Raw genomic sequence first — 24957 nt, 5'->3', positions numbered from 1 at the left:
GTAACCCCTTCACAGGAATGGAAAACCCCATCTTTCTCTCTCGGAGCAGCTGGTGGTTCTGAACTGCTGACCTTTCGGATCGCAGTTGAACACGTTACTACTACACCAAACTATTCCTACTGCTGCCATTATTTCTCTGCCCCTGAGCTCTGTGATACTTGACTCGGTTTTTCACCAATGCACACATTTTCAGTGCGACAGCTCTCTTCTGAGACAAGGAGGGTCTAGTGCAAGGACCTTGGGTCCAAATACCCTGCTCTAGTCCAGAGACTTCTTGATGTTTTGTTCCAGACTCCCTCTTGAACCTATGTGAGACTGATGCAAACTTCCTGCCCATGGGGTGATGGGGTGAACTCTCCCTGAGGAGGGAACCAGGTGAAATGGGAGATGGTGGTCCATGAGAGGAGGGACACAGGGGGTTGACTACTATGGGGTTTAATTCGTGGTTTGGTCTATTGAGTGAAAAGTGGATGTTCTGAAATGTACACCCCCAGCTAATCTACAGTTAAAAAGTTGGTTTAAGAAGTTTAAAAAGATTCTTTGCATAGTAATAGACCAATCCATTGCAAGATTGAGGCCCAGCCAATCATTTCTGGTAGAATTATAAACCCGAGGTGAGAAAGGCTATATGAGAGAGGCTTCAAAATGGTACTGCAAAAATGGAATTAAAAGACAATAGATGTTTTCCCATGAATTTTTTGAAACTGCTTTGTCTAAGGGAAACCCGTTGTACTACAAGCACCAGCAATGAACATTTTTCTCATAAATCTACTCTTCTAATATATTCTGAAAAATATTCTTGAATATATCTGAGTATGAAGAATTCTTCCAAATGTATGATTTATCATGAACAAGTGTATAATATATTTATAAGAATTATTCATAATTAATAACACTTTAAAAATCACATTCTCCTTATTTCCACCCCCAATGGCCCCCACAGTTTTATATCCATCTCCAGCTATAGGCAGAGGCAGAAGCTAGCTGAAACCTGCACATGCCATTATGAAGACAGAATCAAGCCAATCTCATATAGCTGAAATAAAAATACATTTTGAAATATACCTTTCAGTAAATTGGCTTTGGGGAAATTGGTCTTCTTGCTTCAGGATCAAGTTTTTTGTTGCTGGAGGCTAACTTTAAACTTATATCCTAGTTTTGTTAGCTGGGATCAGTATTGTTCCTTTTTTTTTTTTTTTTAAAGCCTATAGCACCTGGTATTCTCAGGCAGTCTCTCATCCAAGTACTAACCAGGCCCACCCCTGCTTAGCTTCTGAGATCAAGCGAGATTGGGCATGTTCAGGGTGGAATAGCCGTAGAGCCTGCATTGTTCCTAAAGCCTACACCCATCGAATCCTTCTGGTTCAGTGAATATAGAGTCTGGACCCTGTTCATTGAGTCTGGACCTTGTTCATTGAGTCTGGACCCTGTCTACTCCTATGTTAGAGTTCTAGTGTTCATTCAGGAAATTTTGTTGAACATCTATTTTCTCCCACGCACTGTTCTAAGCGCAAAGAGATGACAATGAACCAGGCACATTTGTGTTGACGTCATGATGCTTCTATTCGATAAGAAGATACTCAATAAGAAGTAAACTAATTAAAAGGACACTTTCATATATTGCTGAAGGGTGCAGAGAAAATTAAATGCATCGAATTAACAGAGAAATTTGGAGAGGGCTACTTAAATTGGCTTGCCTAGAAGGTCTTCTGACTAGGTGACATTTAAGCTAAGACTGAGGACCAAGTAATGGGATAGTAGAGAATTCCAGGCAGCCCAAACTGTCAGTGCAAAGCTCCCAATCCAGGAACATGTCCTCAGAACAGGAAGAAAGATATGGTGGAGTTCATGAGCAAGGTGGAAAGTGACAAGTGTGGAAGTTAGAGAGGTGAGCAGAGACCAGATAGATCATCCAGGGCCTCGTGGCTTATGCAGTAGAAATCCATTGGAGGTTTAGCACTGGAGTGGTATGATCAAATTTATTTTTAAAATCATTGTGGCTGGGGGCAAGAGATCCCTGGTAGCACCGTGTGCTATGTGTCGGACTCCTAGCTGTTAGGTTCAGCAGTTTGAAACCACCAGCGAATCTTCAGGGGAAAGATGAGGCTTCTTACTCTCATAAAGAGTTTCAGTCTGGGAAATCCAAGAGGGAAGTTCTACTCTATCCTGCAGAGTCACTGTGAGTCGGAATGGACTTAACGCCAGTGTGCATGTTTTTTGAGTTTTAGCTGGGGTGGTAGTGGGGCTGGAGGAGAGAACTGAAGAGCAAGACTGGAAGCAGAGATGAGTTAAGAAATTACCACACTTTGAAGAGATGAGGGTGTCTGGGTGTGATCGGTTTTTGTGTGTGTGCCAACATGGCTCCTATAGGAACATGTGCGCAGACTTTAGCCTGTCAATCAAGTAGCAGTTTATCAGAGTGACAGATAAATGGCTCTCCGAGGCCACCCTCTTCCTCTTTCTCCTTGGTGATTGGACCAGCATGCTGCTGCCTGAGTTAGCTGCTGTGCCTCAACCATGTGCTGTGCTACCTATGGGCTGAGCCAACTCATGGATCGTGGTGAATCATGTCACCTTGCTGTGGTACACCTTGAGAGTCCATCACAACCTGCTTCGCCCAGCTTGCTGTGCTACTGGCCTCTGCTATGCCTAGACATCTCATCTTCCTGAGGTTGCCGTCCCACCTTGCTGTGTCTGCTGCCTGTGATCCAACTCTGCTCCTCTTGCACCTCCCACCAGCTACTTCGCTGTTTCCTTAATCTTGGACCAGCATCCAGAGTGAGTTGGAAGGACCTTCAGTATATTAGCTGCCCCATGGAAGTGAGTTGAACGGAGCCCTCTGTACTGCTGTGCGGACTAATTAGCTGTTTATTCCTTCTCATTATATAGACCCCTCCTTTTATTTATATATAATCATAAGTATCCTGGATTTGTTTCTCCAGAGAACCCTGCCTAACATGCTCGGTGTGGAGTACTTGTGAACAGGGAAGCAGATGGGTTTAAGCAATACTTAGAGGGGATGACAGGGTTGGATGTGGGAGTTGAGAGAAAAAGAGGAAATAGAATGACTTCTAGGTCTTGCTCTTGAGCTCCCAGCCAGTGGGTCTCAACCTTCCTAATGCCCCGACCCTTTCATACAGTTCCTCAGGTCGTGGTGACCCCCCCCAACCATGAAATTATTTTCATTGCTACTTCATAAGTGTAATTTTGCTACTGTTATGAGGGTCGTGACCCACAGGTTGAGAACTGCTGCCTTAGACGATGGTAAGCAGTTTCTTGAAATGAGAAAGATCGGATTATATGGGGGTGGGGAGAGCAAGGTTCTCTTTTAAACATTCTTGAGCATTCAACTAATTCCTTCTGACCAACGTCTCTGATGCCATTCACTTACATGCTTGCAACTTCAAGCAATATCTGAATTCAAGTTTCTAGTTCCATTTTCTGTGCCCCTTCTGTGGATCTGACACCCCATTATCTCATGGTGGGCCTGTCAGGGGTCTGCTGTTACCAGGCTGCTGTGTGCTGTCTCATGTCTGTTAGATCCCGTTTGCTCCATGTACCAGCCCTGCCCCTGGGTGGAGTGTGGTTCTCAGTACAACCCGAGTCTCATTAGAGAAGTCTGGGTGCAGAGGCCAAAGCTCCTACTCTGGCCCTTCCGGTCCCAGAGAATTGGCTTCACCTCTCTAGGCCTTGGCGTACTAGTTTGTAAAATGAATTGGATCCATGGTCCTCAGAGCGGCATCTCTGGACCAGCTACATCCCCGTCATCTGGGGACCTGCGAGAAATACATTCTCAGGCCTCACTCTGACCTACGGACTCAGACTTCCTGAGCAGGAGCCCCAGCAACATTTTAACCAGCCCTGCAGGTGATCCCGACCCATGGTCCATTTGGGGGACCGCTGAACTAGATGCTCTCTATGGTCCCTTCCCTTGCCAGCACTCCGAGAAGCCATTGTTCTTTCACCTGACCTGTATGATTTAAGTGATTAAAAAAAATCTTTAATCATAGCCTCAGGCCAGTTCAGACAAATGAAATGAAAGATTTTGGAAACAAAAGCGCCTTATGAAATTATTTATGCAGTTCCTTCAAACATATATTTAAATTCATCAGCTTCTAGCCATAATACTTTAAAAGAAACTTTAATAATAATAAAAAAATCACCCTGAGATTTATCACAGTGGAGTTGTACATCATTTTAGTGAATAGTTGAAAACTGCTGGACAGGTGTAGTAATGCCTTTGGGATTAAATAATTTAACAGGATTATATCTTCATAATGACAGCGAAGGGAGCCGCACTACTCCCCGCTCGATCGCCGTTCACTTCAGAAGGTCTGGAGGCGCTGGAAGGAGCCCTGTAGACACAGACGTGAAAGGCTGTAATGCTGCCCCAAAGCTGGCCCTTTGAAGCCACCGGCCACTCCGCAAGAGGAAGACACGACCGTCTGTCTGTGCAAAGAGCACAGTCAGGAGACACTGTGCAGCAGTTATCCGCTGTTCTGTGGGGCTGCTGCCCAGCTGGAACCACTCAATGGCAGCACGTAGGTCCACATCATTATTTACTCTGAGAACTGTAAGATGCTGTATTCGCAAATCGTCCATAAAATTGTCATTGTAGCCATATGCACATTTCCAAAAGCCAATTTTAAAAAACTGGTGCAATGTTTCATAACAGCTTTCTTAAGTTACTATCTGTGGAATGCTAGAATGCTGACAAGAAATTTGAATGGCAGCTATCTGGCCAACTGACTGGAAGAGATCCAGATTTGTACCCATTCCAAAGAAAGGTGACCCAACAGAATGAGCAAAGTATGCAACAATGACATTGATGTCACATGCAAGCAAATTTTTGCTGAAGATCGTTCAACAATGGCTGCAGCAGTACATTGACAGGGAACTGCCAGAGGTTCAGGGTAGATTCAGAAGGGGATGTGGAATAAGGGAGATCATTGTTGATGTCAGATGGATCTGGACTGATAGCAGAGAATACCAGAAAGATGTTTACTGTGTCTGTTGACTGTGCTAAGGCACCCAACTGTGTAGATCACACCAAACTATGGACAACCCTGAGGCGAGCAGGAATTCCAGAACACTTAGTTATGCTCATTCGGAACTTGCAGGTGAATCAAGAGGCAGTTGGGCAAACAGAACAAGCGAATGCTGGATGGTGTCAAGCCAGAAAGGTGTGCGTCAGGGATGTAGCCTCTCACCATACTTATTCAATCTGTGTGCTGAGCAAATCACCAGAAAGGCTGAAACTTGGCCTCAGAATTGGAGGATGGCTTATCAATAACCTGAGATGTACAAATGACGCAACCTTGCTTGCTGAAAGTGAGGAGAACTTAAAGCACTTGCTGATGATGATCAAGGATTGCAGCCTTGACTATGGATTAGCTTAGTGTAAAGAAGACCAAAAAAGCTCAACTGGACCAACAGTTAGCATCATGATAAACATAAAAGATTGAAGTTGGCAAGGATTTCATACTGCTTGGATCCACAATCAATGCTCACGGAAGCAGCAATCAGGAGATCAAACAATGCATTGCATTTGGGTACATCTGCTGCACAAGACCTCTTTAAGATGTTGAAAAACAAGGATGTTACTTTGAGGACTAAAGTGCGCCTGACCCAAGCCATGGTACTTTCAGTCACCTCATCTGCATGTGAAAGTTGGACATTGAATAAGGAAGACTGAAGAAGAATCGATGCATTTGAATCGCAGTGCCAGCAGTGAAGATTGTACCATGCGTTGCCAAAAGAACAAGCCAGTCTGTCTTGGCAGAAGTACAAGCAGACTGCTCCTTGAAGGCAAGGATGGTGAGACGTGAGATTTTGTCTGTTTAGACCTGTTACCAGGAGAGACCAGTCCCTGTAAAAGGACTTGCTTGGTATGATGCTTGGTAAAATAGTTTGGCAGCTAAAAAGAGGGGGGGACCTTTAATAAGAAGCATGGACACAGTGGCTACAGCAATTGGCTCGAGCACACCGACACTTGCGAGGACTGGCAGTGGTCCTTCTGCGACACTTGCGAGGACTGGCAGTGGTCCTTCTGCGACACTTGCGAGGACTGGCAGTGGTCCTTCTGTGACACTTGCGAGGACTGGCGGTGGTCCTTCTGTCGGGCAGAGTCACTGTGAGTCAGAACTGACTGCACAGCTCTTGGCAAGAACAGCAGTGCTAGACTAGTGGGGGAAAGATGTGGCAGTCTGCTCCCGGAAAGATGGCATCCTCGGAAACCTAGGAGGCGGTCCGCTTTGTCTTCTGGCCACTGTGACTGGCAGCGAATCAAAGGGGGGGGGGGGGACGTTTGAGTCTATCCCTGGTTCCTTGGGAGAAAAGACCTGATTCCTGTAAGATTACAGCTAGACAAACACTTGACACGGTTCTACTCTGTTCCCAGGATTCACTGCACTGTCACCTAACAGCATCAACAATGTTAGGATCACCAGTCAGCGCCATCAATCCAATTGAAAAAAGTATAAAGGCAAATAAGCTTCCCTTCCATGATAGTAGTTTCTTTCTGGTTAACATGACAATATTACTCTTGTATAACCGAATGCCTTCTGTTTTTACCAGTGGCAATATGAAACTTAAAGAAAGAACTCAATATTGTACATAAAGATTAATCACATTCAGAAAGTTCATGAAAACAACAACAGCACACATATGCAAGTCAACTTGCAGCTTGTGATTCTCAAATTGTCTCAGTTTGGTGTCTGATGCTGCTGCTGTTTTAATGAAAATAAAATCCTTAGGACTTTCTTTTCGAAGGATTGTAAATATCATGAGTGTTAACGTGAACACTTCGCTGAATCTTCTCGCAGCAAGGGCTTAGGATGAAAATGAAATAATCAAGGAAAGTGCATTTAAAACAGAAGTCACTTAAAATAACATGTGCAAAGAGGTGAATTCTTAGTAGACCAATGTGCTTGGATTGCCCATTTTTAGGCCTGCGTGTGTGCTAGGTGAATATAAAAAACAGACTCTGCCTTTCTAAATCATGGCCCCAACACCTGGGAAGACAGCTAAATGACAGCTAGATCTTGGGTAGCCTTATAGTTCATTCTTTCTGTCTCTAGTCCAAATGCCTCTACCATTTAATTGTATCAATTTCTAAAGGAAATGTAAGACGATTTAACGTGTGTTCTAGTTGATGCTTAAACGGAAAGGAAATGAAATATTCGCAAATGCTGTGCAACATAAGCCAAGGGGTTCTCACAGCTAATTGAAACATCTGAGTAAAATGAAGATTACCTGTGTTTTATGTCTGCACTGATGAGAAAACGAGATATTGGTGTGATGTACTCATCGGTTTGTGAATCTAAAGGTGTGCGGAGAGTATCACAAATCACCTTGATGTCCCTGAGCAGGAGATTTTACCTGGGAAGCTCTGGTTAATAAAAAAAAGATATTTAGCTAGATAGCTCTTGGTTGCCTATGCATCTGTGTGTTCTGACACATAGCTTCCCCTTCATTTCAGGGCTGGAAAAATGTACCCTCGTGAAATCAGCTCAGGATTCATCGCCTTTAGATTAGTGTATGTAAAATATCTCAGTTGGAGGCAGTAAAGAGTCAAAACAAATCACACTGTCCTTGGCTTGAAGATCTGTTCTCATTTGCAAAGGTTTTGTGAATTTAATAGGAGAATACCTGACCATTTTTCCCTAAGCGCAGAATGTGTTTGTGGTCCCTCCAGAAGAGAGTTAGCTGCATGCATCTCCTGCTAAAGCACAGACCTGGGGTCAGCCGGTTCCTGCCTGACGCATTGCCACTTCTCTTATCTGAACGTGGAACTAGATTGGGAGGAGATGGCCAATGACAAGATGGACAGCAGGAACAAAAAGACTTAAGTAAAAAGTTCTCCCAGACCACTCAGAACCAGACCCACTAGCATCAGAAGCAGACCCACTAGCATACAGAAAGCTAAGGAGCAGGCTAATAAAAAATTCAATGGGAAAAATGAACAGATTCATCTCAGTGTTCCACATCAGACTCTGTATCCTGCATTGTATTCACCAAAGGAGTCTGAAGAGGGAGTTCATCAAGGCTGGAAGAATATCTCGGAGACCCAGAGTCATTTATGCCTTGTCCAGGGCTGCGTGATTAGTTAGGCTGGGTTGGGAACCCATCTTCCCAGTTCTTCTACACCACCATTCCCCCAAACTGAGTTCCATACGTGGTGAGTAATCTAGATATTGAAAATCAAAACAAAATACAGTGCTGTGGTTAGTCGTTCAAATCCACCCAGAGACACTTCAGAAGAGAGACCTGCAATTTACTTCCATAAGATCACAGCTATTGAAGATTGTGTTCTGATGCACAGGAGGGCACCATGGGTTAGAAGCGATGGAGAGTGGTGGTTAGTTTAAGAAGTAGATGGCTAACTTCATTCTGTCCTTTTTGATTGTGAAAAGAGGGGTGTGATTTGCTGATAGCGGATGCTGTCAGTGGGGAAGCCCAGGTGGAAATTTTCACTGCAGATTAGTAAGTAAGCCCAAGTAAGACCATGCTTGTCTTGCCTAATGGGTAATGCTACAAGGTGATGCTAGAATCCTTTTCTGTTTGTTTGTTTGGATGAGTTGGATCTTTAGGAATCTAGAGAAACAGTCTTTGGGAAAACCTGATTGTCTTAATTTCTAGAACAGAAATGCCCCAAGTGGGTGGCTTTCACAAACAGAAATTAATCTTATCACAGTGGAGCAGGGAAAAATGCAGGGTACTGGCTCTAAAGGAAGACTCTCTGTCTCCTCTGGAAGCTTCTCTCCCATTCTTCGTAGCATTCTTTGGAGATGTCCACTTGGACTCCATAGTTCCCTTTTGAGCCAGATCACTTCTGTAACGACGTGCCTCTTTAATTTCTCGAACGTAACTGAGATGGGTTTTATATGACAAAGAAAATCCTGCTCCTAAATGCTATTCATGTGAAATTATGAACCCACCAAACCCCTTTCTTGCTTTCTTTTTTTAAACAATCATTTTATTGGGGGCTCTTAGAGAACTTATAATAATCCATATTTCAATTGTATCAAGCATATGTCTACATATGTTGCCATCATTATTTTCTAAAAATTTACTTTCTATTTGAGCCCTTGGTATCAACTCCTCTTTTTTCCCTCCCTCCCCATTCCCACTCTCGTGACCCCTTGAAAAATTATTATTATTTTTATATCTCACACCAATCACTGTCTCCCTTTCCCCACAGTTTCTGTTGTTTGTCCCTCTGGGGGTGGTGGTGGGGGTATGGTTATATGTCAGTCATTGCTATTGGTTACCCCTTCCTCCTTCCTCACGTTCTCCCTACCCTTTTGGTATCACTACTCCAAGGTCTATTCTTGAGGGGTTATCTGACCTGGCTTCTGTGTGTCATGAGCTCTCATCTCTTATTTGTACATGCTCTGGCCTAGCCCACAGTGAAAGGCAGGACTGGGGTCATGATAGTGGGGGATGAGGAGGCCTCAAGGAGTCACAGGAGTATTGCGTGTTTCATTGGTGCTATACTGTGCCCTGGTTGACCCCTCCCTTCCTTGTGACCCTTCTGTGAGGGATGTCCCATAGTCTACAGGTGGGTTTTGGGTCTCCGCTCCAACCCGCTCGTTCTCAACCATATGTTTTGTTTGTTTGTGGTCTTCTGATACCTGTTACCTAAGCCCATCGACACTCATGATCGTACAGGCTGGTGTGCTTTTTCCATATAGACTTGTTGCTTCTCTGCTAGATGGCCAATTGTTTACCTCCAAGCCTTTAAGACCCCAAGCACTCTATCTTTGGGTAGCCAGCCACCGTCAGCTTTCTTCACCACATTTGCTTGTGCACCAGTTTTTATCTTTAGCGATTGTGCTGAGAGCAAACCCATTTCTGTTGAGTGGACTCATAGCAACCATGTATAGAGGTATGGCACAGGTAGAGAGATAAGATTTACAACATATTTTCAAGGACACAATTTAAGGCACAGCACTGAGCATTATCATTCACTTGCTCATCTGCTGGGAGAAACGTGAGCAGACCAATCTGTTCACAGTGCAGTCGGGCACCCAAGGCAATTTCAGTACGTGTAACTGCAGGACCATCCTATGCAAATTGAGCAGTTGGTCTGGAGTAGTGATTCTCAGTGAAGAAGGTAATGGTAACAGCATTAGCCACTGCACCAGAAACTCCGAGACGCAAAGACGGGGTGCACCAGAGAGTTTTCATGGGGAAATTCCATAATCTCGCCTTCCTTTTCATTTCTTTTTCCATGAACTTTTCGATACCCCCTCATGTTACATAGTTTTACACAACACACACACACACACACACACACTAGTTGAGAACCCCTAACCCCTTCCCAACTTTAAAATTATTGACCAATAAAATTGTATCCAACAATTATTACAAAAACTGTTCGTACTGACAAACCTTCACATGTGTGACATACATGCATACATACACAAACCAAAACAACAAAAAAGACAAACCCATTGCCAATAATTCAATTCATGGTGATCCTCATACAGTTTACTAGGATGTAAATCTTCATGGGAACAGACAGCCTCATCTTTCTCCCAATATAAATACGAAGGGGCTTCAAAAAGTTCATGGAAAAAATGAAATTAAAGATATTGAAATTTCTCCATAAACTTATTAAAACCTTTCATATTTAGTAATATAGACATTTGGTGAAATACATCAATTTACTGATATTCACTGAAGCAGTTTTTTGTAACAATAAAAGTTTGGAACCAACTACACATTCACCAAAGGAATATGTGCAACATTACAAAGAACAGAATTATCCAAAATGTGTGCACAAACAAGAGAAGAAAGCGAAGAACAGACCCTACAAACCATGTGACATTGGAATGAAACTGTTCGCACCCATCATTGATGTAAGAAATATATATAAGAAGCACACGTTGATTTATATGTAAATATTTCTGGGGCAGTAGTCACGAAACTGATGGAAGCCATTGCACCTGTAAAAAAGCTTACTTTGTACGATATGACTATGTTTCTTTGCACTGTTTGGATTTTGCATAATATACCAGATAGCTGTTCCCAATTGCTTCCCAGTGTGTGGCAATCTTTATATCAAGAGATAAAATATATTTCCCCTTTGAGCTGGACTGACCTCCTGACATGCTGTGGTGGAAGTGTCCCTGTGGCTTGTCTCTGGAAGAACCGACAGTGCCTACAATCTAGAAAGTCCAATTATTCTAAACCCTCACACGCTGGGGAAACCCAGCAAGCCATAGAGAAAGGTCATGTTCATAGAGCTGCATGTACCCAGCCCAAGCTGGTGGAGCTGCCCAACCCGAGGCACCAGCTCTTATCCTTCCAGCCCTACCAGACACCACATGGCGCAGAAGAACCACCCAGCTGAGCCCGTCCCATGTTGAAGAATTGTGAAAAATAATTGCATGTTATGGTTTTAAGCCGCTTCCTTTCAGGGTGGCTTGTTAATCAACAAGAGAGAAACAAAATAATTACCTATTAAATTAAGTATATATAATTATTTAAAATAATTTTCTACATAATTTTTTATAAATGTAGGTTTTGAGAACATTTTGATAGGAAGAAAGCCATAGGGAACTGGAGTGGGGGAGCAGAGGATACCATCCAGGAGGGAAAAATAAAGACAGTGGAGCGATTGGAAAACTTTGCCAAATTACTCTGAGTCTGGTTTCTGTCGAGGCAACGTTTTTTCGTGCACACACTTTTGATCCTCAGTCTCTTTCTCGTTCTCCCATCTCTCTGTGTTGCGGCTCCTAATCTTACACTTGTACACACACACACCACTTAATTATTATTATAATTGAGGGAGAGGAGGGAGTATAAAGAAGTTAATTGCTGTCACCACCAACCCGAATTTGAGACTTCCCAGTTCCATCGTTCTAAGCATCACACTGTGACCTTCAGGAACTGACAATACAACACAGAAAGAAACAAGACAAAAGAACCAAAGTAGCATAATTTCAATATTTCAAAATAATAGGTGGGCGAAAGAAGAAATTAGTTTGATTTTAATGAAAATGATGAAATTCTAAAATATTCCAAAGGGCTTCAGTTATTACTTTTAAGTACAGAACATTTTATAAAGCTATAAATGGGTATCTAATAAGTTAAATGAGGTAAGTTAATGGAAGAATTAAGATTCACAAGAGGCCTACGTTATATAATTATGTATCATAAAACAGAAAGTCCTTTAACATGTTGGAATTAATTGGATGACCCAGAAATTGCAGGTACACTGAAGTTTTAGTTTGAAAAAGCCACTGATTTCACATGAGTGCTTGGTACGTAGTAAGCATTCAACAAATGCTTGTTAAAATAATGTGAGCCAACTCAGTGAAGTCCCTCAGCAGCCACACTCCCTCCGGACTGAGGATGACGACCAGTGTCGTGGGCTAATAGTAACATTCATTTCCCACTCCCAAAAGCCTATCCAGTGTTAACTGAAAGTGAGGAGATAACCTTGAACATGTTCTCAATTATTTTTTTTAAAAGCAAATTATTTTAAAATATCAGTAATATAACTATCAATAGTAACAAATTACTTGCTGGATATTGCAGTTGAGAACAGCTAATTTAACACATTTTCTTCAGAAAATTCCAATTAAAATGTGAATAGGTTAACTGGGAAAGGTTAATAATACAGCACAGTAGAAATAACCAAAAATCCTGACTCATTTTCCCAGGTTCAGCCTGCAGACCTTGTGGTGGTGGTGGGAGCGACACACAAGAACAATGACTATACCAAGATTTAGGAGGTCAGCCAGTCGTGAACGCCATTGCCTCCCGCTAGTCTCCCGCAGTCAGCCTCACACCCTGCTTGGGGTTGAGCTCAGCTCTGAACAGCCAGTCAGGACACGGGGTTGGAGGACGTTGTATTCTCGGCTATAATATTAATTGGAAGCTATCCAAAACATTACCTTGGGTCTGATCTGCTTCCTTAGTTCTTTTCATTCAGTGGGGACTCAAGTGAATTTCTAAGACCATAACATATCTTAGTATCAAGATCAATACTGAATTAGCAGACATGGCTAAGGATAACTGGGGGGAAATAATTAACAAAATTAAGGAGGATTTGCACCACTGGGAACCATTAACGTTATTTTATGGGTCCATGTAAATGTAATAAAACCTCTGTCTGTGCCACAATTTAATTTCACATCAAAAAGGTCCCCACAGATAGTCTGTAAGATTATTTTACTAAAATTGAATATGTCTGTGCTTCCTGATTCTAAGTAAGAAAAAGCTTACTCTGTTCAGGAAGTTGCATTTCACATGGAGGAAGAGAAAAAGGTCCATCCAATCATAAGTCCTGTCAACAGCAGCCACCTAAAGTAGTACTAGAATTAATTTTTATATTACTAGCACTTCATAGTGAGAAGAGGCAGGCATGATATAACAAAGTGATGTTTCCTGGTATAACATAGACCTGTTCAAAAAAATAAAATATTGACAAGTAGAATGCAGAGGGGACAATGTCTAAAACACACATCTTTAATGTAACTGTTATACATATTTTAACAGATTTATTGAAATATAATTACCATACCATCTAATTCATCCAGTTAAATTGTACAAGTCAGAAATTTGTAAGTATATTCAGAGCTACGCAACCCTCATTAGAATAAATTTTTAAACATTTTAGCACCCAAAAAGAAAGTGTGAAAAAAAAGAAACTGCTATTAGTTGATTTCATTACTGTAACTTCCCAGTCTTAGGCAACCACGAATCTACTTTCTGTCTCTATGAATTTGTCTGTTCTAAACAAATCATGTCAATGGAATCATTCGACGTGTGGTCTTTTGTGAATGGCATCTTTCACTTAGCATGATATTGCCATGTTTCATCCATGTTGTAGCATACATTAGCTTCATTCCTTTTATTGTTGAACGATGTTTCATTGGGTGGTGTGGGAGTTACACAATTTCATGTCAACTCAGTCTAAGGGTGGCGTCTAACCTGTCAATCAGGTCACAGCCTGATGATGCCTTCCTCGTGGGTGTGACCTTCTCATGAGGATTCTGGGAACTTGCTCTCTTTCTCCGTGGAGGTGGGCCACACTTTGTCTCTGCTTTCACCCTCCCATTGACAGGCCACGTGGAGCCACATTGAGGAGCCACACAAGAGAGCTGGAAGAGCCACACCAGCACTGAGATGCTTCCACTGCCACTGGATCCACAAGACTTCTCTCACATCGGCCTGTGATCTTCCTGTATTTGGCAACATTGCCTGTGCTGCATAAGTCTAAAGAGGAATTTATGGACTAGTATCAGACATATGGACTAATATTAGGCTTATGGACTTGATCTGGACTGGGCTGTGATGTTTTCTCAATAGGCAATTGTTTTATGATATAAAGTGCTCTCTTACAGGATTTGTTTATCTAGTCAGCCCGGCCCAACACTGATAGATAGATAGATGTCCCAAGTTGGTGTGAACAGTTAAGTGCTGAACTACTAACCCAACTCACCCAGAGGTGCCTTGAAAGAAATACCTGGCAAACGGCCATGTCAGACTTGAAAACTATGGAGCACACAAACAAAGCCACCGTGGATCAAAATTCATCCAATGGCAACTGGTTTGTTTGCTTGCATATCACATTTTATGTATCCACTCGTCGGTTGATGGGTGTTTGGATTGTTTCTACTTTGGGTCAGTGAAGAATAATGCATCTATGAATAGTCACGTACAGGTTTTGGAATGAATATGGTTTCAATTCCTAGGCATATCCGTTGGAGTAAAATGATTGGTTCCCATGTTGTTAGTTGCCGTCCTGAGTCCATTCTGGCTCACAGCCACACTATGCACAACAGAGGAAGACACTACCCAGTCCTGCACCATCCCTACCATTGCTCTGCGGTTTGAGCCCATTGTTGCAGCCACTGTGCCAATCAATCTGGTCTATGTCCATCCTCTTTTTCACTGCCCCTCTGCCAAACATGATGTCCTTCTACAGTGCGTGATTTCTCCTAACAACATGTCCAAAGTACATGAGACCAAGTCTCTCCATCCTTGCCTTTAAGAAGCATTATGGATGTACTTCTTCCAAGACAGATTTGTTTGTTCTTTTGGAAGTCCATGGTCCTTCATAGATTCTTCAGCGGCACCAGAATTCAAATGCACCAATTCTTTGTCGGTCTTCCTTATTTAAGGTCCAGTTTTCCCCCGTGTATCTGAAAAGCACTACGGCTTGGCTCAGGCACACCTTGATCGTCACAGCAAACTCCTTGCTTTTCAACAGTTTAAAGAGGCCTTGTGCAGCAGCCTTCTCCAATGTGACGCGGCATTTTACCTCTTGAGTGCTGCTATCCATGTTTGTTATGATCTACACAGTCGAACGCATTCGCAGAGTCACCCAAACAGAAGAAAACCTCTTCCTGGTCTTCTCTGCTTTGAGCCAAGATCCATCTGACATCAGGAGTGAGATCCCTTGTTTCATGTTCTCTCCTGAATACAGCCTGTACCTCTGGCAGCTCCCTGTCAATGCACTGCTGGAACATTTGTTGCATGATCTTAGGCAGCATTTTACTCCCATGCGATATCATCGATATTGTTCTACAGTTTGAGGGTTCTTTGGGTCACCTTTCTCTAGAAGGGGCACCAATATGAATCTCTTCCAGTCAGTTGGCCAAATTTGTCTACCAATCTTTTTGGCATAGATGAGTGATTTTCTAGTGTTTCGTCAACTTGTTGAAACATTTCAATTGGTATTGATCAATTCCTGGAAGTTGACTGATGCTTTCTCTGCAGTTTAAACTTCTTCATTCAGTACTATGGGTTCTTGCTCATATGCTACCTCCCGAAATGCTCTGTGAACTGCCGGCTAGTTCTTTTGGGTACAGCGACTGTGGATTTTTCCCACCTTCTTTTGATGCTTCCTGCATCATTGAATATTTCGTTCACAGACTCTTTCAACACTGTAACTCGAGGCCCAATGCAATGAGTTTGATTTCTTAACTTTTGCTTCCATGAGTGTCGATTGTGGAACCAAGTAAAAATAGTCACATGGTAACTGAAGTCATATCTGACCTCCTCGGCTACACAGGGAAAAGGAGGCCCCAACTCCTCACTAGCCCAAGGCCTGTTGCCAGGACATGATACCACCCTCCACCTTTCATTTGCCCCATTCTGACACCCACTGTTCCTCTCCTTTCCTGCTGGGTTTGCTAATCTGTTTGATGACATAGAACTCAAAGATAATCCTCAATATTAATGACAGACAAGTAGTGGCTTATGGTTTAAGCTGCTCTTACGTCATATATTCGAGTTTGTCTTTGTGCATAGTGGAAGGAAAGGGCAGGCAAGGGTATTCGTTCCCTATGTGGCTATCCTGAATCCTATGTTTCACTGCATTTATTTAATAATTTACTCTATTATTATCCGATGTTTATTACTGATTTCTTCCTGTGCTTATAGAAATTCATATTTCTAATCATAGAAAGGAGAAAGTCTGGTTTTCATCTCATAATTTATCATTGGATCACAATTATGTCATTTGAAGACGTCAACACTCTCCCAGTCCCTCTCCCAGTCAATACCTCATTGCACTGGTTAAAAGACCTCTGAGAGATGGTTATCCATGGGTACCTGGCAGCAAGGGATAATTACATCAGACCCAAGAACGAGGATAGCTTTGTGGATGAGAATCAGCATAAAGCCTACTTTCAGAAAGCAGAGCTCAATCATATTGCTGCTTTCCCCCTTTGCCATCATTTCTGACACTAGCTGTTCACACAGAACCCTCCCCTCTCTCTGTCCCTCATCACCCAGGGTTGGGGCAGATCACGGACATTAAGATAGCACCGGCCTTGGGTTTGTTCATTTGCTGGAATGACTCCGAGAACTCACAGAAGATATTGTAATGATGATTACTGGTTTAATTAGAATAAAAGGACACAAATCAGGATCTTTGCAAGAAAAGATACGCAGGTGAGGTCTAGGACGATTCCCAGTGCAGTGCTGCTGTGTCTTAGAGAGGGTGTGCCACCCTCCCCGTGCCAGCCAGTAGAGTAGAGCCTGCAAGTGTCAGGCTTTTATTGGCCCATCTTGTGACAGGCTTATTTGTGCCTCCTGACACTGCTTGCTATCACCTCCCAGGGAGTCTTTCTTTGGTTTGGCTAGCCACCACTGGCCAGCCAAATCTGCACCATTGACCTGAAAGCACCAAACAACCACTCTAAGCATTATTTCTCTAGAGTCAAGGACAAAGGTGGCTTTGAAAAACAAAACTAGACTCACTGCCATCACGTTGATTCTGATTCAAAGCGACCCTATACAGCAGCGGTTCTCAACCTGTGGGGATCAAACAACTCTTTCACAGGGGTCATCTGATTCATAACAGCAAAATTACAGTTATGAAGTAGCAACAAAAATAACTTTATGGTTGAGGGGTCACTGTACAACATGAGGAACTGTATTAAAAGGTTACAGCATTAGGAAGGTTGAGAACCACTGCTCTATATGGTTTCTGAGTCTGTACATCTTTATGGAAGCAGAAAGTCTCATTTTTTTCCCTTGGTGAGATCGAACTGCTGACCTTGCAGTAAGCAGCTCCATGTCTAACCAACTCCACCACCAGGCCTCATTCTGTTCGAGTCAGGTCCTTGAACCCATAACAAAAATGTAAATCTCAAAAGAGGATGAAAATGTTTCCCTATGGAATTAAAAAGACAAGAGGGTTGATGGGTTTTATCTTGGGTGATGTAGAAGATGGTTCACAAGAGGGAGAAGAGAAGTCAAGAAGTAGGGGGAAGGGTAAGCTACTGGGGTGGGGTGGGGAGTGGGGTGTGTGTTGATGAGCAGTTTGGTGACTACAAAGCTGATGATCTGAAATGCAAACCCCACCTAATTTAAGAAATCTCCTTCAAAAGGATTATAAAAACTGATAATACTCAAAGTGGGGAAGGGTGCAGTAAGAAAGAAATTCTCCATACTACCCTCAGGAATGCAAATTAATACAATGCTTTCTAGAAGCAATTTGACCATATTTTTTAACAGTCTCTAAAAATGTTCACATCCTTTACTACTCCCTGTGCAGGAATAAATGATATTGCTCACATAGGTATATTTATGAAGATGTTGATACCTGGTTTTTAGAATTTTTCTGCTTTTAAGATTTTCTGATTCTCTAAAAAACTTCACAATGCATGTATATTTAGGTAATCATAAATGACATATTCACATTATAAGTATACACATAAAAATTTAAAGGATAGCTTTTGTAAAGCTGAAATCAATTATATTTTGAAACCAATGTTAAATTATTTTTGCATTAGAACTAAAAGAATGTTTTTGCCTTCAATAAAATGATTATAATAATCTTTTAGTAAGACCAGCATAACCGAATAGCATTTTACGACATTGCTGTATGTCTGTTGACGGAGAGCTTTTCTTTCAGTTGTAGACATGTCTGTTCTGCCGGTTTCGGTTCACTCACATGTGCTTGCATCGTTAGCATTACCTTCAATCTGAGATGCATTTGCATAATTCAAAAAGTAACTTGCCTACGTGAGGGGTTAGTTTAGTTAACAGGAGTCCCTGGTTTCATAAATGGCGAAGCACTCAAGTACTACCAAACAAATCGTCAGCGCCAGCCCACCTGGAGCTGACTTCCCAAGACAGGACTGAGGCTCGGCTTCTGAAGGTCACAGACTTGGAGTCCGAGGAGAAGTTTGCTACTGCGTCCCTGCAGCCACTGTGCCTCAGAATTAACTCCACAGCAACTGGCGACAGCAGTTTAGTTCATGCAAACTAATACAATCGCAAATCTACTTAACAGGGAGACATGCGAGTGCAATACATGGTAATCCTTTGACTATCAGCTAGCCAGGAGAGACTCGATTGCTCAGTCTTGTGCAACTCGCAAATCCTCCTCTTTGTTGAGGACACCTCTCTCTACGCTGTCATCAGCTGAAATATGTCTAGGGCAGTAACCATTACCAACACACATGGGAAATGCAAACATAAATCTATGGAGAAGTTCCAACTTTTTTTTCCCTGAATGTGGTGGATTATCTTAAGGATCCTTGGTGGCACAGCGGGTTAAGTGTTGGGCTGCATGAGGCTGTCCACTCCCATGAAGGTTTGCGGTCTCAGAAACCGTACAAAGTGGTTTTACTGTACCTTATAAGGTTGTTATGAGTTGGAATTGCCTTGAGGGCAGTAGGTTTGGGCCTAGTAGGTTGGTGGGTTGTCTAGAACCCCTCCTAGAGAGAATAAATGGCCCACTTTGAAGATGACCGCCATAGAGCTACATACTTACGAACTTGGGTTCCAAAGTCAGATCATGTTCCATATCCCAAATTTGATGTGTACTGAGCTTCAGTGTCTTCATCTGTAAAATGGGAATAGCACTAGCAGGTCCTTTACAGGGTTCCTGCAAGGAGTAAGTATAGACCGATTACTTCATGTGCTTTCCATGTTACAGAGAGAGACACATCCCTGGGGAAGGCCGCCACTCTTGGCAGAGGTCAGCGAACAAGAGGAAGATCCTCAATGAGAGAGACGCATCGGCACAGGGGCTGCCGTGATGGGGCCAAACACAGTGACAATTGTGAGGGCGGTACAGGACAGGGCAGTGTTTCCTTCTGTTGTACACAGGCCACTATGAATCAGAACCGACTCCACAGCACCCAACAACAAGGACAAAAACGAGAGCGTTCAGCTCAGTCGAAAATGCCTTTACTCCAATTGTTCTAAAAGGAACATTTGTTATTTTCTTACTCAGCAAAGGAAAGCAACCCCCTTAAAAATACCTTAAAAGTCAGGGGGAGCTGGATTCTAAGTTCTATAAAGGCAAGAATGATGATCTGTCTTGCTCTCTCCTCTGACTCAAACCTGCCTACCCCAGTGCCCGGTCCACAGTAATGTTCAAATGTCCTCCCTGGATGCAGGAACCAAGGAGCACACAGCTGGGGCAGCTGAGGCTCCTCCATGTTGTATACATGTTGTATACTGGTGATTCTATGAGACAGCAGGAAACATGGTGGCAAACATGCACAAAATGTATTATTTAATAACCAATGACTCTAAATCCCATTGCACAATGCAGGGCATTTAAATTATTTAGCATTATTGAATATAGCCCTGTAAATTTTCCATCTTCCTAAAATTCCCCAAGTATCCCGACTTTTGAACCCAGGGTTCACATTTATTCAGACTCATACGTAAAACAACAATTTATGAAGCTGAAAGCATTTATCCTTTTTCATTTCTAAGTCAAGTCATATATTCAATCCCTGCATGAACGAGTATCTTGAACAGAAAAGTTCCAGCCCTTGGCCACAACCCAACCCCAGTCGGACACCTTGCAAATCCATTCTATTGATCACAGGGAAATTCTCTGTGTGGCTTCTTGCACAAATAACTGCCAGCACCAGAAAGATGGCATGGCCTGCACACCCCGCTGTTACATTTTCATCTGCGAAGGATTGAATGTTTCTTCAAGTAACGCTTTCCTTATTTTCATCTCAGTTAGCCAAAATTCATATTTTTCAGAACTTGTGATTCTGAGTAAGCCAACTATATAATATGCTTATTGGAGGACTCCAGCAAAAAATCCAGTTCAATTAAAAGTCACAGGTTTTCATTTGAAAAGAAAGACAACTTAATACAATTTATTAAGCACCATGGAGCTTAAAAATAATTCAGGAAAAAATTTTTTAATTCAGAAAGGAATCATTGTCCTTAATAGTGTTGCAGCCTACATGGTCCCATAGCCCAGAGGTTAGTATCCTTCAGCATAGCTTTCCTCTAGAGTCAGTATGCAGACATTGGGACTATGCGACAGCTGGGCTTGGTCCACACAGAACAATGTGTGTGCCCATTAAATCTGGTGGTTATTTGGTAAAGCACCATTTTTTTTTTTTTGCTTCATCGAATTCACAGTTCTTTGTTCAAACTCATCTCTGTTTTTCAGTTAGGGCAAGTTTACAATCGTAGGTGAAGCACATTTCATTCTTCAAGCTCTTAGGAGAATATGGAGGAAAGAATCTATGGAAGGCATACTTCACTAACACACCTTTGCTCCTCCCCACCTGTTCTGGAAGGGCATCTTCAAACCCCGAGCAGTTATGGAGCCTCTGCTGCTGTGCACACCCCACTGTCTCCCAAGACCATAGCATCCAGTACAGGGTTTCCCCTCCCCACCGCCTCGACTCCCTGGAGGAGTGGCCCTTCAACAACAGCCAGAGCCTCAGGAGCTTGGGTCAAAGGGCCTTGTAACTTGAGCCAGGAAGCCGTGAGCTCTTTACCTTTTGACAGTTGCTTTTTCTATCTCTCTGTGAGAAAGTGCTTTTTGCAGGGATCAGAGAGTTTTCTAAACAACAGGATGCTATTTAGAGAAACCCTGATGATGTGGTCAAGAATTTATAGACTCCTGTCTAACCTCTCCTTTGGGCATTGCTAAAATACAATATTGTGACTCTCTGTCCTGTGAGGAGATAAAGCATTTTGTGCTCTGAGAAAGAAAACTCAGACAAGCTAAAGTTCAGGAATAAGCAGCCACCATCCCATAGTGATGGTCAAGACCTTCAGAACCCACCTCCTTCAACCCCCAATGTCAAGGCAAATGCTGTCTCAGGGGAAAATAAGAATTTTATCTGTTAGAAAATAAATATACATAAAACCATGCATCCTAGGGATTCAATTCCCTTCTGTTTTTAATTAAAATAACACTTTCATTCTTAAAAGGGTCTCTCACTCACTCACTTATTCATAGCAACACTACAGGACAGGGTCAAACGGCCTCTGTTGATTTCCAAGCCTGTCACCCTTTATGAGAGGAAGACACCTCATTTTTCCCCATCGAGTGGCTGGTAGTTTTTACCTCCTGGCCTCGTGGTTGACTGCTTCACATGTAACCCACTTTGCCACCCGGGCTCCTGCTCTTAAAATGATAGTTAAAAAACCCTCCAAACTCACTGCCATTATGTTGATGCCAACTCATTGTGACCCTGTACTGCTCACCTTGGGGTTTGCAGCCCAGCGGCATAGAACCCACTCTGCCACCAAGGCTCCTATTAAAACACACAACACCAACAGAAAGTGAGGATCAGGTGGTTTCACTAGGGAATTCTACCAAACATTCAGAGAGGAGCCCATACGACTTCTACATAAACTACTCCAGAGTACAGAAAAGGACAGCCAACTGCCAGCTCATTTTATGAAGCAAGCAAAACTCATTGATAAAAGCAAGTATCTTATGATAGCAAGACTAAGCAAAGACACGACGAAGGTAGATGACTACTGACAAAGATCCTTCATGAACATAAATGCAAAAAATGATCAACAAAATCCTGGCCAATAAAATATAGCAATATTAAAAAAATAACACACAATCATCAACTGGGATTCACACCAATATTTCAAGATGATTAAACGTTAGGAAAAAAATCAATGCAATCCACCATATAAATAAAACAAAAACTAAGGAACACGTAGTTATATGAATTGATGCAAAAAGTTCCAATATCCATTCCTGATAAGACACTCAATAAAATAGGAATAGAAGGAAATTTTCTCAACACATTAAATGCCAGATATGAAAAGCCAACAGTGAACATCACCCACAATAGGGAAAATTGAAAGCCTTTTCCTGGGAACAGGAACCAGGCAAGGACGCCCCTTATCACCATTATGCTGGAAGTCTTAGTCAGAGTCATTAGACAACAAAAAAGAAATCAAAGGAACCCTAACGGGCAAAGAAGTGAAACTTTATTTTCAGATTATATGAAATCTTGTCTGTAGAAAATCTCAAAAATTCCATCCCCCAAAATATTGGAACAATCGAAAGATTCAACTGTGTAGCAGGATACAAGATTAACATACAAAAATCAATTGTCCCTGCTTAATACCTACTGAAGTTATCACTGAAGATATGGGTGCTATAGCAAAGGATGATGAAGAAAGCAGATGGTGTCTGGTTATCAGAATGAATAGTATCTTAAAGGCGATCTTAAAAGAAGCAGGCATCTATATGTAGCAGTAGCCAAGTTCACACTGAAGGAACACACTAGCACGTGTTATCCAAGAAGTGTAAATACAAAAACCAAACCCAGGGAGGGCATGGTATTAGAGCTTAACTTCTGAACACTCCGTTTGCAGAAGGCTGCAGTGAAAGTCCAAACCTATTTGTAGGGTTCTCCGTGCAGATTACGCCTCTGATGAATCTCCTCTGACTATGGATCAGAAGTGGGAAAGACAATTGTTAATGGACAGACTACAGTGTAAGGTAGATTACTATAACTGTAGGTCGGTCAAAATGTGACACCTTGCCATTGGTTTTTCATCTTGACCCAATGTATAATTGCTCCAGTTTTCAGAATTGTCTGCTTTGTTGTCGAGTGCGGTTTGTCTGTGTTTTATTTGTGTCATCGTTGGTGGGGCATTTGTTTGTATTCGGCCTTGACTTTGTATGACCTTCTCTATCTGAAACCCACACTAGGTAAACCTATAGAGCTAACAACTGGATCAGTAGATTCAAAGAAACATGAAAGGGGGGGGCTGGCAGGAAATGGGGAGCTAGCTACAGTGAGCACAAAGAAGAAGAAATGACCTGGAATTGATTGTGATGGTGGTTGCACAACTCTTATGCATGTGACTTGTATGATAAGTGATTTATATGCCTATGAAATTATTAAAAATAAATTAACTATTAAAAACCTATCTGAATCCTGTATATAAATGAAGAGTGCTCTGAAAAAGAAACGAAGCAAACAATACCATTTATAATAGTCACACAAAAATGAAATACTTAGGAATAAACCGAACCACAGACAAAGGTTTGGACAAAGAAAACGTCAGAGCCCGGCCACCAGAAGCTACAAGACTTACAGAAAGGGAAGAATGCTCATGTTCATGAACAGGAGGGCTTACCTTTGTGAAAATGTCCACACTACACAAAATACTTCATAAACACGTTGCAATTCCAATCCAGATCCCAACTGCATTCTTTAAGGAAGTAGAAAAACCATGGCTAATTTGAGATGGAGAGGGAAGAGACCTTGGATAGGCAAAGAGCAAACTCAGAGGCCTCTCACTACCCGACCTCAAAGCCTGTATTTTCTATATCCGTTTCTTCTTTTTAAAAATAACTTTGTTAAAACACTGACTTTTATTTTACATAGATTTTTGTGTCCCCACCATTTCCATGTGTTAAAAGTCTGCTACTACTCTGACCTAACATAGCATTCTGCACAGACTCAAAACCAAGGTGGGTGGAGTCCCCTCTTCCAGATCTCAAGGGGCCTTGTGGACAGCACGTTCTTGACAAAGGCGCCCGGACGACATTGATCAGACATGGTGGGAAAGTTCCCATTCTGCATTCTAAAGCTGGACGGCCAGGTGTCAACTGGTTCAGAAATGAAATAAGATGGAAAACTTCCACTGTTGAAACTATTTTCTTAACAAGTCTTCCTCCAGCGCCAGAGATCTTAATTAGCCTCCGGATCAGTCAACCCGAAGCAATTCTTCACATAATTGATGAATTTGGCTTCTGCATCCCTTTTCTATACCACATTTTTGCTTTAAGGTTTTCTCTAGAACTAGGACTGTTTGATGTTTGGGGTGAGTTTTTCCTTTTTTTTTTTTAAGGATTCTTGACCTCTGGATCTTGTTGATGGGCTTGAGTCTTCCATTCTGGATTGATGTTTGTACCTTTCTGGCCCGGTATCCTGTATAGATTTGTTCACTGGAGCTTTTTCCTTCATCATCATCATCATCAAGTTTAATCCCCCTCACCCTCACCACCCCCCCCCACCCTCACCCCGCCCTGTGGGACCTTGTTGCCACTTGCAGAGACAGATCATTTTCCTGATATATTTACTATTTCATCTCCTCCTCTTCATCATCTGACGGCACCTTCCTCCAAGCTACCCAATGCTGTCCATTCATATGCACGGACCCTGAGCCACACTGCAACGGAAAGCCCACTGGCGGGGTCATTTCAGGGGGGTCATAGGCTGTAGAGAC

At 42.3% G+C, this 24957-nt stretch overlaps 1 pseudogene; it reads right to left on the bottom strand.

Moving 5' to 3' along the window:
• Window positions 1-1202: 1202 nt before the first annotated feature.
• LOC142441906 (5S ribosomal RNA) lies at window positions 1203-1321 on the bottom strand (annotated as a pseudogene).
• Window positions 1322-24957: the final 23636 nt, after the last annotated feature.

Source organism: Tenrec ecaudatus, chromosome 2 (assembly GCF_050624435.1).
Source record: "Tenrec ecaudatus isolate mTenEca1 chromosome 2, mTenEca1.hap1, whole genome shotgun sequence".
NCBI lineage: Eukaryota > Metazoa > Chordata > Mammalia > Afrosoricida > Tenrecidae > Tenrec > Tenrec ecaudatus.
The sequence above is the reverse complement of the archived record's forward strand: the minus strand, read 5'-3'. Positions and strand labels throughout refer to the sequence as shown.